The 16,506-nt window shown below is 51.9% G+C and overlaps 1 protein-coding gene across 1 annotated transcript in view; it reads left to right on the forward strand.

Annotated features, from left to right (window-relative positions):
* Nucleotides 1-16,506, forward strand: part of VDR (vitamin D (1,25- dihydroxyvitamin D3) receptor) — a 106,593-nt gene continuing 90,087 nt past the window's right edge. Inside the window, exon 1 of the mRNA XM_018047873.1 lies at nt 1-211. The gene's annotated coding sequence lies outside the window, so the exon portion shown is untranslated. The remainder of the gene's footprint in view (nt 212-16,506) is intronic.

The raw sequence follows: 16,506 nt of genomic DNA on the forward strand, positions 1-16,506 counted from the left end.
CATGACTGAAGCGATTTGGCAGCAGCAGCAGCAGCTTCCACAGAAGGATTCAGGAGGAGCCAGGATCCGAGCAGGGGAGTCCACCCAAAGCTGAAGTGTCTCAGCAGCAGGCCTGGCACTGACCGGGCCTGGCCTGCCTGGTGGGACCAGAAGGAGCCAGCTGCCCATCCTGGGATCTCAGTGCACCCAGGCGAGGCCCACCTTGGGACAGGTAGGTCCTTGCAACTGAAGTCGAGCTGGCCCAGAGCTGAGAAAGGACTCAGAGCCCTCCACTGCATGGGCCTGGGGCAGGTGGTTTTCACAGATTCCTGGACAGGAGGCAGTTCTTTAGAATTCACAGGTTTGTCTTTGCACTTCTCCTGTGCTAGTAACGGCCAGCCTTGCAGGGACTTGGGGCAGAGACAATGAGGAACAAAACACAGTCATTGCCCTCCGGGTTCTCCCTCCCTCCCTATGAAGCCCTGCACCTGAGTGTGACCTTGGGCACCGCCTTTAACCCTTTCTGGGCCTCAGCTTCCTGATATATTGTTCAGTCACTAAGTCGTGTCTAACTGCAGCACACCAGGCTTCCCTGTCCTTCACCACCTCTGGAGTTTGCTCAGACTCACGTCCACTGAGTCAGTGATGCCATCCAACCATATGTAGCATTGTTTAAATGATGAAATGAGCTAATCCATGAGACATTTCTAGATTACTGTGCATCAGGCAATAAGCATTCAGTAAACGGCAGCTATTATCAGATATTACGGTGATGGTGATTCAGTATCAACAAGCTCTTAGAAGCTTACGTGGAAGACGCGCGGGAGACTGGCCACTGCCGCCAGCTTTGAAATAGCCTTGAGCATCCACCCAGCTGGTCTTTCCATGGCAAGCCTTAGGGATGGAGAAGAGAGATGAGTACTCTGTGCTCACGAGGCCTTCAGTCCTGAAACACAACACACCAAACAGATCCAGAGAGAAAACTGAGGCTCAGACCCCGTGACTGGAAGAGGCCTCAGAGATAAGTGGAGGCAAGGCAGAGAGAAGGGGTGTCCAGCCCAGGGACCTGCCACCCTATCTCTTGGGGTCTTGAGGCCACATGGCTGCATGGCCACAAGATAGCTTGGTGACTTTGGTCTAAATTAAATGCCACCAAACATTTGTGTTATAGAGAATTTTTAGTAGTTTTGGCCTCTCACCCACCCTTGTGAACAGGTGTGCAAGGGGACCAGTACAAACAGGAAGGGTGAGAGGATTGGATGGGAGGTGTCAGAGGGAGGCGAGAACGCAGCCTGGGATGCTGGAGAGACGGAGGGTGACTCTAGACCGTGGTCACTGTGGCCGGGCCTGGGTTCAGCTATGCATTCTTTCTCTCTGGGCACTGGGCAGGGGTGGGGGTGGCCTCTCGAGTGGTGGGGGTCATATGCTGGGAGTTGGGTCCCCTGGGTCCCGTTTCTGTCTGCTCTTGCCTCAGCTTTCTCTGCTCTATACCTTCTGCCCCTGCCACTGAGAAAGGCCCAAAGTCCCCACTCTCCTTCCAGAAGTGGTGCTTGTGCGACCTCCTGCACGAAGCCCTCCTTGATTCTGACCCTCTGCCGGGGACCATCTCTGAATTTTCCTGTTAGCTTGTTTATACTGTCTCATGGGGTTCTTGCCTGGCCTTTGCACGTACAGAGGTGGCAGAGTACAGCACTGAGAGCATGGATTCTTGGCTCCCTGGGCCAAGATTCTGGCTCTAGCCTTTATAGTGCTATGGTGGGTGGACGTTTCCTAACTTCTGTGTGCCTCGGTTTTCTCCTCTACAAGATGAGGAGAACAGCAGTACTTTCTGCACAGGGCTGATAGGACTTTAACATTTCATGTAAATATTTGGCCGTGTTGGGTCTTGGCACCTGCGCCTGGGTTTTCTCTAGCTGCAGTGAGCAGGCTTCTCCTCGTGGTGGCTTCTCCTGTTGTGGAGCAGGCCTTCAGTGGCTGCAGCCCTCGGGCTCAGCAGCTGTGGCTCGTGGGCCCTAGGGTGTGCAGGGTTCAGTAGTTGCTGCTCGCAGGCTCAGTAGCTGGGGCGTACGGGCTTTGCTGCCTTGTGGCATGTGGACTCTTCCAAGACCGGGAATCGAACCCATGTCCCCAGCATTGGCAGGTGGGTTCTCAGTCACTGGACCACCAGGGAAGCCCTGATAGGGCTGTGAGCCACATTTGTAAAAGTACTTAGGCCTGGACCTCGAACGCAGGAAACGCTCTCTAAGCGTACGCTCTTGTTGTCACTGGAGGGCCTATGCCTTACCCCCTCCTGAAGCCTGTTACTCCTTAAGGAGAGGTCCCTTTACTTAAGCTGATTTGTGTCCCTTCAGGGCCCCAGCCCAGGGCCTGGCCACCGCGAGTCTTCACTGACCTTGTGTGGAATGGTGATGGGACCCGAGGGCCCTCTTGCCTGGTCTCCTGTCCCTCTGGGGCCCCCAGAGAGCCGGGCTGCCTCCGTGGCTGAGGCCCTGCCTCCCACAACCCCGCCTGAGCTCCGGCAATTTTCCCTGGCAGCTCCCACGTTCTGGACTAACTTTAGGGTTGGTTTCCAGCTGTGGTTGGATTTTTCTGTTTGAAAAATATTTTAAGCAGCTGGTGGGGAAGGGGTGGAGAGGTGGGAAAAGAATAATAAATAAGGTCATGAAAGGAGGATTGTCTACATGGTTTGGAGTGGCCTCTGCCTCCAGCATGGTCTCTGGGCTGTGCCAAGGACTGGGGAGCTTCAGGTGATTGGGGGTGGGGAGGGGACATCCTGGTGGCTTTACAGGCTGACGAGAAAGACTCTCTCTACCCTTCGCAAGCACCTCCTGTTCCTGCTTTCACGTTACTCCCTGCACAGGTTCTGACGGTGCAAGAAAGGAACAGATGGGGAAGAGCTAGTTCTGCAGCAGGCAGGCTTGAGGTTAGACCCCGAGAAGAACGTAGTATCAGAATTCATCCCAGAAACCCACTCTTACGTCACTCAAGGCTCTGTTTTCCTCCAGAACTCAACTTCCTTCTTAGCTCTTATTACACAAGACCTCAGACAGCCCCCCACCCCGTTGCTCTTCATTCCCCTAACAACAGAAGTTCCATCTGCCTGCACCCCAGTTTCATCAGCTTCCTCTTCCCTTTCAGCTCGGCTCTACCACTGAGGCCCTCGGGCTCTCTTCACCTTGTTGGGGGTGGGGGGGTGCTGTGAGGTGGGGAGACCTCCCAGAGGAGCCAGCAAAGGCTTAGGCTGGGGACCAGGGTCAGAAGCCCAGGGGCTGCCCCCCTCCCCACCCCTCTGCAATGCAGTTAGAAGGTTCCTGCTGCCCCTGTGCTGGCTGGGCAGGATGGAGGAAACAGAGGCCCACAGAAAATCAGGGAGGGGAGACAAACTAAATCACAGAGTCGAACAGAAGCCGAGTCAGGAAGAGACAGGGAGCAAGTCAGATGGGGGGTAGGGAGCTGACGGTCACCGGGCAGAAGCCCTGGCCGGGTCCCACAGAAATTCCTGTGGCCTCTGATGGCAGGGTGGGCTCAGGCCTGAGGGCCATTGGGATGCTGTGGCCCAGCATGGTGTCTCTGGCCTGGGAGGGCAGCGGGAGCCCTGCCTCCATGCCCAGTTCTCCCGAGGGAGCCTTCTACTGGAGTCAGAGCCAGCACAGGGGGGACGCCGTTGTGCAGACTGGCCTTGGAGCCCCGAGGTGCTGTGGGGTGGCAGAGAATGCCTCACTGTCTAGGAGAGCTCAGAGCAGGGCCAGGAAAGGCTGGGAAGTGGAGGGCCAGACCTTCCAGGCACGAGGAAGGACCCCAGTGAAGCAGGAAGTGGTGGGCCTGGGAACCAAGGAAGGGGCCATGCTGCTGAGGAATGCGGAGTGGCAGCTGGGTGAAGAAAGGAGGCTGTCTGGGGTTCAGGGAACTTTGCAGGGGTGAGGATAATGCCAGCCCGGAAGCTGGTTGGGCAGCTGTGTGCATAGCTCTCAGCCCTCTGTGGTGGAGAGGAGCCGTGGGGAAGAACGGGCTAGTTTTGAGTGGACCTACAGCAACCCACACCTCTTAGGCACTTCTGCCCTCCCGGGCCTCCCCTAGCAAAGAAAACAGCACTGGTCTAGGTTTATAAATGAAATCTCTACTTGTTAGGTCACCCTTGCCACACAGCTAACCCTGACCTCAGAGAGTGTGAATGAGAATGGGGCCTTATACTTGCTCATATTATTTTACATTTATGCTGAATATGAAACTTTTCAAAACACTTTTTCTTTTTATGAAACATCACATGCATCTGTTAAATATATACGTATATGAACAGTTTAATAAATAATTTTAAACTAAACATCCTTGTTCCCATAGCCCAGAATTAGAGCACTGCCAGCACCTCAGAGGTCCTTGTGTCCTTCCCTGATCACAGCCCTATTCTCTGCCCTGGAGGGAGCCAGATCCTGACACCTGATTATCATTTCCTTGTCTTCTGAAGCATTTCGTCTCATAGATATTAACCTTATTATTCCCATTTTACAAATGAGGAAACTGAGGCTCAGACGGTTTTAATAACCTTAGTCCAAGATCACCCAACATGTAAGCGGCAGAATCGGGATCACATTTGGACTGGCTGAGACCCAGGTGGTTTCTTAATCAAATCGAGATCCAAAGGAAACCCTGGGACAGCCCCGGTTTTGGAGATGGGTGCCCCAGGGCCCCAGAGGAGGGGGAGGCCATCTTCACGGCCAGGCCACGCGCTCCTCTCCTGGATTTGTTGACTCCCTTGACTGGGCAGGGTCCTGCTGTGTGAATACCTGGCAGGAAATGCTGGAGGCCTGGGGGGCTTGGGCGGGGAGGGGAGGTGGAGTAAATGGAGGCTGGGGACGCAAGAGGATGGGATCTGTGCCTAGAGAGAGCTTCGGGCCCTGCCAGCCACAAGCCAGGGGAGCCTGGGTCTGTGGGGTGTGCCTGAGCCAGCTGTGCACCCAGGTTTTTGCCAGATTTACCAGGTGTGCCCTCCTTGGTGGGCCAGATGTGCTTGGTGTGAGCATGCGCCCAGGAGTGTGTGTGTGTGTGTGTGAGTGTGTGTGTGTGTGCACACACCTGGCATGTCTATGCGTGTGCCCAACTCTATCTACATACTTAGACTGCTCTAAACCACCTCCCCAACCCTCATCTTTTTTTTTAATTATAAAATTATACACACTCGGGGGCTTCCCTGATGGCTCGGGTGGGTTAAGTATCTGCCTGCAATACAGGAGACCTGGGTTTGATCCCTGGGTTAGGAAGATCCCTTGGAGGAAGGCATGGCAACCCACTCCAGTATTCTTGCCTGGAGAATCCCAAGGACAGAAGAGGCTGTCAGGCTACAGTCCATGGGGTCAGAAAGTGTCATACACGTCTGAGCAACTAAGCACACACACACATGCTTAGCATAAAAATTCAAATACGAAATTCTTTCCTTTAATTCTAATCCAGATGACCCCGGGCATAAGTGTGGACATTTACTTCTCTATGCTTCCTTCTAAGCACATTCAAAGTGAAAGTGAAGTTGCTCAGCTGTGTCCGACTCTGCAACCCCATGGATTATAGCCCGCCAGGCTCCTCCGTCCACAGGATATTCCAGGCAAGAGTACTGGAGTGGGTTGCCATTTCCTTCTCCAGGGGATCTTCCCAACCCAGGGATTGAACCTGGGTCTCCCGCATTGCAGGCAGATGCTTTACCATCTCAGTCACTGGTTATTTAAATACAGATATCCAAGTGCAGTGGTTTGAAGTCTAATTATTTTTAGCAAAATGGTTTCAGAATCTACTTATTGTTTTTCCACTTTCTGTACTTTGGTACTATACTTTGGTACAGGGAGGACGCTCCCTGTCTGGATACATGGGTTTATCTGATATTTTTAAAAAGTTGACGAGGGCTCCATGCCATACCATCATGTGTTTAACTGGGTGGACCTCTCCCAGTCCCAGACTGCTTGGAGGCTGGGAGAGTCGGGTATAAGTGGAGGCAGGGGCCACGGAGACTGGCCCCACTATGGGAGGCAGCCCAGTCCCAGCTGCAGTCTGTGTGCTTAGTCGCTCAGCCGTGTCTTACTCTCTGCAACCCCATGGACTGTAGCCTGCCAGGCCCCTCTGTCCATGGGATTCTCCAGACAAGAATACTGGAGTAGGTTGCCATGCCCTTCTCCAGGGGATCTTCCCAACCCAGGGATTGAACCCAGGTCTCCCGCACTGTGGGCGGATTCTTTACCAGCTGAGCCACCAGGGAAGCCCAACTGCCCTTTGACCTCCTACAGATGAATTCCCTTCAACCCCACCCACCCAAAGTCCACGCCTCCTATGCTCTGTCACTTGACCTCTGCACAGGGGTGCAGGTTTAGGGGGCCACTAGGTGCAGTGAGCTCCTGAACTCTGAGGCTGTCTGATCTTAGAGAGCTGGGAGGACTTGGGATTGAGGCCCCAGAGTTCAGGAGGCTCTGCAGAGCAGTGAGTGTGCCTCCTACCCAGATGGCCCCAGCAGAGGGCGCCATGCTGGTGGTGAGCCTGGCACTGCCCTAGGCCCAGGTGGCAGCTTCCTGCTTCCCAGAGGGCACGGTGATGGGAACTGAGCCAGACAGTTCAGCAAGGCTCGGTGCCCCCGCCCCTGCACAAGTGTCATGGAAAATCCGAAGCCTTGATCTTTGTTCTTGATCGCTCCTCCCCGACTTTTACAACTGGAAACTTGCAGCCTCTTTGTTCCCATCAGCTTGGGAGGGAGGTGTGTGAGGTGGGTGGGGGCCATGGCTGAATCAGCAGCGGGGGATACAGAGCCTGCTGTTTCTGAGGATCAACCACGACCCCTTCTCTCTCTTATCCACAGTCACAGTTCGTCTGTAAACAGAGGGCACTCCTGCGCTGGGAGTCAGAAGGAGCGGGCATGGGCCTGGCCTTGGGTTCCTTCTTGGGTAAAACGCCTCCCCTCGCTGAGACCAGTCCCCCAGGGGACCAGGGCCTGAGTCCCTTGATACCAGCGCCCCTAATTCCTCTAAAGTCCTGGTGGCATGTGGCTCCCAGCCCTGCTCATTCCTCAGGCAGATCCTGTGTGTCTGTTTGTACCACTGGATCCAGATCCAATTAGAAATTTATGGTAAGGAAACCACTAGGAGAGGTTACTGCCTTCCGCTGTGCTTTGCCCGCTTGTGCAGGCCTCTCCCCCTTCTCCAGCATGGCCAGAGTTCATGGAAACTTCTCAGGTCAGTGATTCTCACCTTCCTTTCCTTCCCTGGGAGAGAGGGGCCCAACCCTTGTGCTCTGGAGCCTGGCACCTTCTGCTCCTCAAAGTCCCACTTTCCTGGGGATGGTGTGCTATGAGGGAAGAGGGGCAGGCCTGGGGGTCTCACTCCATCTTCCGGCACCATCTGCTCAGTGAGAGTTGTGTCTCTTGCTTCCTGCAATCTTAGAAGTGAGCCTGGGAACAGGAAGTGAAGCAGAGAGATGGAGCCTAAGGTGAGCTAGGACAGGGGTGCTGAAAGAGGGGGAAGGACCAGACCCTTATTCAGCAGGTTCTGCACCCAAAACTCACCCATCACCCAGCAAGTCATGGATGCTGTTAGATCAGCCTTCCCTCTGAGGACTCTGTCATCTGCTGCGTGTGCGAGGGTATGTTGGGGGCAGTGTGTGCATAACCTTTTGGACCTTGGGCAAGGAGATCTGAGGGAGGCTGGGGTGGTCGAGGCCTGCCTCCTGAAGTAGGGTGGGAGGCCACCCCTCCCTGACCTCAGGCAGCTGGGGCTGTCCAGGCCACGGCTGCCTGGCTGGGGCTCAGCGGGGCTCTGCCTGCTTGTCTGTCTGGGTGATGTTCTCATCTGGGGTCCGGAACAGGCAGTGCTGTGAGGCAGAGGGGACCGAGCTCACTGGCCTGGGCACTGGTGCATGGCCATTAATTGAGGAGGCTCTGCCTGCCAGGACCCATTGCTTCTGGCCGGGCCAGAGCAAGACTGAAGAGCAGAGCCCGCCCCTGCATGCCAGGGAGGGCTGCTGGGGGCTGAGGGACCGCAGGCCAGGCCTCTCTGGCCCCCACATCTGATCTGCCTCACCGCCCAAGCGGCACAGATTATTTTTGCTCCTTCAGGCTCTGCCAGGGCCTTTGCCCCATCTCCAGGAGTTACTCAGTTACCAGCACTGGTTTTCTATTTCCAACGCGAGGCAGGCCCTCCCCTCCCAGCTTCCTTCACCCTGGTCCTGGCACTTCTCTCCATGCAGCCCATAGAGGGGCCCGAGGGGCCCGAGAGGCAGAGGTCTGGGTTCGAGGGTAGGTGGTGATAGTCGCTAAATCATGTTTGACTCTTGCGACCCCATTGACTGGGGCCTGCCAAGCTCCTCTGTCCATGAGATTCTCTAGGCAAGAATACTGGAGTGGGTTGCCATTTCCTTCTCCAGGGGATCTTCCTGACCCAGGCCTCGAACCGGGGTCTCCTGCATTGCAGGCAGATTCTTTATCAACTGAGCTACGAGAGAAGCTCCGTTCGGGAGTAGAGGTTTCCTCAACTCTATTGGAAGAGGTAGGGGTGCCTGAGGGAGGCCTAACCCCCATCTCATTCACACTTTCATTCTCTGGCTTCCACCCAGAATGCAGAACAGGTCTTTCCAACATCCCTCTACCAGATCCACACCGCCTCCCCTAGAGCCGTAAGTTGTGGGGACATGACACTTGCCTCTACTTCCTCCTCAGCCATCCCCTCTTCCCACGCCCTCCAGCCTGACTTCTGCCATGCCACCATTCATAATAAATTCACCAGACTCTCACCTCACAGGCTTCCTCTCTCTCGGCTGCTTTAACTCAGCCTACCCCACCCTGAAACCCTTCCCTCTCCGGGCTTCCCCACACGGCGCTCTCCTGATTTTCTTCCTGCCCCGGTGGTGGCTTCAAAGTGACTCTAAAGCCAGTGCCCTTGCACTTGGCCTGGGGCTCCTCTCCGTGCGTTTCCATGGCTGTACAGACCACCCACAAGATGGCAAGTCCTCATTTCTGACTGGCCCTTTCCTCCTCTTTGAGGCCCAATTTCCAAGAGGCAGGTCCCACGTGACATTTCTACCTGAGGCGCCTGGTCATTCTGAGCCTGCTACCTAACCCCCCAGGGTTGCCTATGTCACCTCTGCTTCCTCATTGCCAAGGACTGTGCTCCTTGATTCCTCCTCACCTTCCACATCCATATTATCATCAGGTCCAGCAAACCCTGCCTCCAAAGTGTACTGCTAATCCCACCATTTCTCTCAATTGCCATGACCATCCCAGCGTCTTCAAATTACCCTCCTCTCCCCACCTGGACTCTGCCCTCATGACCAGTCCCCTGCTCCCAGCATGGGACTCCTCCATTTCAGTCCCCATGAGCATTAAGAATCAGCATTCAGACCGTAGTAGCCTTTCCCCACCTCTCCCCCCGCCCCCACCCCCGCAAACCATTCAGAGAGTGTGTGTGCGTGTGTGTGTGCGCGCACACGCCCGCACACTCAGAATGCTACCGTAGACTGTAAGGCAGGTCCTGAGTAATTCTGGACTTCCCCCATGTCCCCAGCTTCATCTTCTGCCCTCCTTACTGCCCAGGCACTTGGCTGTTTCAGTTCCTAAAGGTTGACGTTCTTTTTCTGCCTTAGGGCCTAGAACTTCTATTCCCCCTGCCTGCCCCTCCCCTTCCAACAGCCAGCCCCATTCTCAGCCTGTCTGTTGGCCTGGGTGTCATCTCCTCAGAGAGGCTTTCCACGCTGTCCTGTGCACACTAGCCCTCTAGGTCTCAGCTAGCAAAGCCAGGTTAGTCTGTGGGGCTGGAGGAGAGGAGAGGAGGGGCCACTCCCTGGGACAATGCTGCCTGGGGCAAGCAGTGGAGCACAAACTTCCAGCAGTTTCTTTACACCCAAGCCTAGGGGATCTGCCTGGACACAGGATGGAACCAGCCACCAGCATATGTCCAGGGGTGTCCTGGCCTCACCAGCCTCTCCCAGTGACATTAAACATATTGTCCTCAGTCCCTCAGAGGATTCCAAGGTCTGGGGAATATGAGCAGTACGGGGGAAGGGGCTGGTGAAATGCTAGCCCTACCCTGATCCCCTCCCATCCCAAGGGTCTCAGATCCTTCCAACTCTGGGGCTATAGGCGGGCTCACATTGCTTTGCTTGGAAACCCCAGGTCTCAGCCCCAGTCAGGTTGGGCTCTGAGAAGGTATCCTTGCCCTCCTCCTCCTCCTCCAGAAGGGCCAGGCTCCTCCCCCACTTAGGATCCTGTGGCGTCAGAGATCTGTGCAGCTGACCCTCCCCAGGGTCTTCCATGCCTAAGAACCAGAAGCGTCTTCCTGGCTTTGTCTCTTCCAGTGGCATTTGTGGTATACGGAGCCCAGGTCTCTGAGAACCAAGACGATCTTGTTTTAGCTAACTCTTTCTGTCTTTCCAGTTCCCCGTGGCTCTGTCCATTTCCTTTGTGTCTCTCTGTGTGTGCTGTCCTTAGTTGCTCAGTCATGTCTGACTCTTTGTGACACCCCCTGGACTGTAGCCCACCAGGCTTCCCTGTCCATGGGGATTCTCCATACAAGAACACTGGAGTGGGTTGCCATTTCCTTCTCCAATGCATGAAAGTGAAAAGTGAAAGTGAAGTCGCTCAGTCGTGTCCGACCCTCAGTGACCCCATGGACTGCAGCCTTCCAGGCTCCTCCATCCATGGGATTTTCCAGGCAAGAGTACTGGAGTGAGGTGCCATTGCCTTCTCCAAGAATGAGTCTAGACCCATGCTTCACACATTTCCCTCATCACATTTGATCTGATTCCTAGGGCTGCTCTCTACCTATGCAAATACACACATAGTCACATGTATGCACACTTGCATATATATATTCTCTCAGCCATGCTTGCACATACATTGACACACGTGCACTCGCACCTGGATGCCATCCATCTATCTATCCTGTAACAGAAGGCGTTGGTGTGTGTGTCAGGAAGGGGCCCGCTGTTGCTGATATCCACGGGAGAATTCATCCTCTGGCCCTTTGTTGAACAAACCTCACGATGTGCTGTTTGAGTCTTAGCAGGCTCTCCTTGCATGAGATGGCTTATTGTTGTTGTTCAGTCACTCAGCCGTGTCTGACTCTTTGCAGCACACCAGGATTCCCTGTCCTTCACTGTCTCCCCCAGTTTCCTCAAACTCATGTCCACTGAGTCAGTGATGCCATCCAACCATCTCATCCTCTGTCGCCCCCGTCTCTTCTTACCTTCAATCATTCCCAGCATCAGGGTCTTTTCCAGTGAGTTGGCTCTTCGCATCAAGTGGCCAAAGTACTGGTACTTCAACTTCAGCATCAGTCCTTCCAAAGAATATTCAGGGCTGATTTCCTTCACGATCGACTGGTTGGATCTCCTTGCAGTCCAAGGGACTCTCAAGAGTCTTCTACAACATCACAGTTCAAAAGCATCACTTCTTCAATGCTCAGCCTTCTTTACTGTCCAACTCTCACATCCGTACATGACTACTAGAAAAACCATAGCTTTGACCATACGGACCTTTGTAGCATATTGGACACTGGGGAGAGATAGGCTTGTTTGTGGGTGAGGGCTGTTTCGCTTAGAGGGCAGTTGGGTAAAGAAGGAGCCACAACATGGTAGGAGGCTTGAGCCCAAGTAGAAGACAGTTCCCCATGGCAGGAATGTAGGGAAAGAGAATACTGGAAGACTTTTAAGGATACAGATTCTAGTAATCAGCATTAGGAGCTATTCTGTTGTGTGGCAAAGAACAGCCTTTCTGTTCCTTTTCCATTCACAGGGCAAGTTAGCTACATCCACTGACCTTGGTGAGCGATGTTTTGGAGAAATCAAGCAAAATGGAGTAAATCTGATACTCTAATCCATGCAAGTACAGAGTGGAGATGTCCGCAGGAGGCAAGACATGGTAGAGAAAATCCCACAGAAGCACAAACTTAGAACCAGAAGTGAGCGAAGTTGCTGGGGTCAGGGTAGGGGGACCTAAGGCCAATATCCACTCCTAGACATATTGGGAGGGACCCTGGATTTCCCACCTCCTATGGGACGAATGTTTGAGTTGATATCTCAAAGAACAAATGACCCAAGCCAAGCTCCATGTAAATCACATGTTAAAACATGTGTGCTCACACTCACATAAGAATTTCTTTCCCCTTAATAGAGCATGAATGAAGCAGTGATTTGGCAAGTAACAGGTTAACTTTATAATGAAGACAGCCAAACCAGAATATTTAGGTTCAAAAATCTACCACTGGCCTGAAGGATATGGTTTGGCCTTCCTGACTTAGCAAATTAACCAGAAAATTGCCACAGCCCTGAACTGGTACAAAACAGACACTCTTTTAGCACAGCCTGCATCCTTGTAGACATATAGATATCTCTCCACACATTATTATTAAGTGTATCTCTCCACATGTTATTACATCTAATTTATATTTGTAACCAACTCAGTGATTGTCTCAGATTATCCAAAACCAAACTTTCGTAGCAGGCCGGTTTTCTACAGCTGCCTAGCATGTGACTGAACCATAGGTAGAAAACACTGAAAAAATAGGACATACCGAACAAAGAAAAGGCCATGATTGCTTCTGTTCTTGTCATTGGGATGACATTTACTATTAGCCTAAATTGAACATAAGTTGGCAAAGAAAACCTGCTTTTCTTTTAACAGAACTCCGATTAATAAGCACTAAATAGGAAACAAATTTAAAGTCAAGAAATAGGGGGCTTCCCTGGTAGTCCACTGGCTAAGATTCCGCAATCCCAGTGCAGGGGGCCTGGAATCAATCCCTGGTCAGGATACTGACATACTGCGTTCTGCAACTGAGACCTGGGGCAGCCAAATTAATATTTAAAAAAAGAAAGAAAGAAAGAAAGAAGAAGATGGCAGGTTTAATGGAAGCCTTTTGAGTCAAAAGAGAGATTTTTTTTGCATTTTCATCTTAGTTTTGTTAGAGACTTGCTTTCAGAATGTGTCAGCATCATCTGTACCACGATGAAGTAGGTATAGGTGCTTTAGAGAAGTCCTTCCAGCTATAAAATACTGAAACTCCCCCAGAGTGGGGGCCTTAGTACTCAAGTGGGCCATCAGGTGCTTATGAGAATGGGCTGATATGGTGGACTTGTGTGCTAAGTTACTTTAGTCATGTCCAACCCCATGGACTGCAGCCCACCAGGCTCCTCTGTCCACAGCATTCTCCAGGCAAGAATTCTGGAATGGGCTGCCATTTCCTACTCTATGGGCTCTTCCCCACCCAGAGATTGAACCCACCACATCTCTTCCCTCTCCTGCATTGGCAGGGGTGTTCTTTACTGCTAATGCCACCTAGGAAGCCCATTGGTAAACATAGTATGCCCCAAACTTTAATGTGAATATTAAAATATGAATCACCTAAGGATCTTGTTCAAATGCTGATTCTGATTCACCAAGTCTGGGTTTGAAATTTCTTATTTCTAACAAGCTTCCAGAGTGGACAGATGCTGCTGGTCCATGGACCACACTTTGAGAAGAAAAGGCATTAAACCTCCAGGGTCTGGAGTGAGAAGTCCCAGCTCTGTCCCTAGTTTCTTATCTTTGCTGAGCCTCAGTTTCCTCTTTTGCAAAGTAAAAGCAGTGTTAAATACACCCTCCCAGAGGATGTTGTAAGACTCAGAGGAGATAACGTATCTGAGCGATCGCTCTACGTGGTAAAGTGTCTTACAAATGGTTATTATTGTTTCGGGGTTGCCTGGCTTTACCTTCAAAGACTTTGGAGTGGAGCTGACATGGTGGGCGGACTGATGGGGTGATAGTAGGGAGCATTCCTCCATCCTCGCATCGGTTCCACAGTGTGCTCACGTGAAGCCGTTCCCCTGGAAGCTGTTATTTGCAAAGCCAGATGCTCTGTGTCTGTCCCTCCACCCCATGATTGCTGGTCCGCTTGTTCTGGCCCAGGACCCAGAGAGGCCACATGGCTTCCAGCCGCGCTGGGGCTTCCGGAGCACGTTCCTCCTCCTCCACCCCCATTCTCCTGGTGAACTCTCGCTGAGCTCCTGCGTGCTCAGGGCTGGCCCCGGCAGAACGCGGCACTAGGCAGTTTTAACTCCCTGTTTTCCCCTCAGGCAGCCAGTGCCCTCGTGTCCTCCTGCCTTCAGCTCACTCCACCCAACCCGCCCCTAGTAATCTTCATGTCAGGAAAGCATCTGCTTCTCGAATTCAGGGTTAGCAATGGCTGATAACCTTAGGGTGACCTCTCCTCAGGGGGCCTTCCTGGTGGCTCCACGGTGAAGAATCCGCCCACCAATGCAGGAGACACGGAGTTTGATCCCTGGCTCAAGAAGATCCCTTGGAAAAGGGAATGGCAACGCACTCCAGTACTCTCGCCTGGGAAATCCCATGGACAGAGGAGCCTGGTGGGCTACAAGTCATGGGGTCGCAAAAAATTCAGACACAACTTGGCGACTTGGAGCACCCACACGTACACTCCTTAGGGACAGAGCCAAGATGTGCTTAGAACCACAAAGGAACAGTTCCGGCCTCAGTGCCTGGAAAGGGCATTTTTGGAAGGGCTTAGGAGGCTTCTCTACAACTTCTGAGATCCTAAACTTTGGTGTCCTGCATATGTCAGCCTTGCAGTGCTTCATTTTCAGCCACAAACATTCCAGCCTGGCAGTGTTCTCGCTCCTGGCCCGCATGGTGTTTGTGAAAGCTGAGACCAATTCCTTTGATTTCAGAGACTGATATGAACACCTGGCCAGTCCAGCTTTCTTGGCCACATAGCAGCTTGGACACAGATGTCATGATGAGCTATGGGTTTCCAATCTGCTTCCCCCCCTTAACAGCCTTGCTGTTACGTATGGGGCAGCCTTGTGGTCACGTATGGGGCATGATCTCCTCCAGGTGTTCTGGGTGATGAAGACCGCCCCTAGCATCCTTGCCCCTTCTCACTGTTATTCAGACCAATCTCCTCCAAGTAAGGAAGATGAATATTATAAGGATAACTTTAATTTACTCTGACTATTGTTATTTTCCAGTATGGAGTTTCTAAACTGTGGTGCTTTATTTGACAGTAAGAACAAGCAGTGACATTGCACAGTTGTTGGGAGCTCTGTCCATGGACTGTTTGCTCCAATATTGGGGCCACGGACTGCCTACTCACTTGATTATATATAACAAACCCACTGAATATCTATTTTGTACCAGGCTGCCAGCCTTTGAAGATACAAAGATAAATAAGACATGAGCCCTGCAGCCGGCTGGAAAGGGGAGGGAGAGCTGTCTTCCCTGAAGACGTGCTCTTCTTTCAGTGTATCAGACAGTGTATCTACACTGTCTCTGGAGAAGGCGATGGCACCCCACTCCAGCACTCTTGCCTGGAAAATCCCATGGACGGAGGAGCCTGGTGGGCTGCAGTCCATGGAGTCACTAAGAGTCGGGCATGACTGAAGTGACTTCACTTTGACTTTCCATTTTCATGCATTGGAGAAGGAAATGGCAACCCGCTCCAGTTCTTGCCTGGAGAACCCCAGGGACGGGGGAGCCTGGTGGGCTGCCGTCTATGGGGTCGCACAGAGTCAGACACGACTGACGCGACTTAGCAGCAACAGCACACTGTCTCTAGTTGCCATTAAGGCTGTTTCTGCCAACTTTTCCCCACTTTTTCTTCCTGAGTGAACCTTCCTATTTTCCTTTCCTTAAAGTTTGTCAGGTTCAGTAATCTTCTTAGAAACCAGCTTTGGAATTTTTCCATTATTGTTAGCCTCTAGACTATTAATTTTTGCTTTTATTTTTATGTTTCTGCTTTCCCTGTTCTCTTGATTTTTAAAACTGAATATGTATCTCACTAACATTCAGTCTTACATTATTACCTGCTGCTGCTAAGTCGATTCAGTCGTGTCCGACCCTGTGTGACCCCATAGACGGCAGCCCACCAGGCTCCCCCGTCCCTGGGGTTCTCCAGGCAAGAACTGGAGTGGGTTGCCATTTCCTTTTCCAGTGCATGAAAGTGGAAAGTCAAAGTGAAGTCGCTCAGTCGTGCCCGACTCTTAGTGACTCCATGGACTGCAGCCCACCAGGCTCCTCCGTCCATGGGATTTTCCAGGCAAGACCACTGGAGTGGGGTGCCATTGCCTTCTCCACATTATTATCAGTATATTTTAAATTATATATTTTCCAACAGAAAGGTTTCACTGCACCCACAAGTTTTCATGAGTGTTGTTTTAATTATTAGTTATTATTTTCATAACCATAGTTATTTTTCTTCAGCCTATAAATTATTGCAGAGAGCATTTGAATGTTGCCAAATAAAGATTTTTGTTTATCTTTTTGAAATTGAAGTTTTGTTTTATTTCTTTTTTTTATTGAGGTATAGTGGATTTACGATATTGTGCCCATCTCTGCTGTACAGCAAAGTGATTCAGTTATATGCCTCTATTCTTTTTCAATATTCTTTTCCATTATAGTTTATCACAGGATATTGAATATAGTCCCCTGTGCGATACATTAGGACCTTTTGGTTAGAAGTTTTGTTTTACTTCATTGTGGTCAGAGAACATGAAAACAAATAGTTGGTCTTTTTT

The sequence above is a fragment of the Capra hircus genome, chromosome 5 (genome assembly GCF_001704415.2).
Source record: "Capra hircus breed San Clemente chromosome 5, ASM170441v1, whole genome shotgun sequence".
Lineage (NCBI taxonomy): Eukaryota > Metazoa > Chordata > Mammalia > Artiodactyla > Bovidae > Capra > Capra hircus.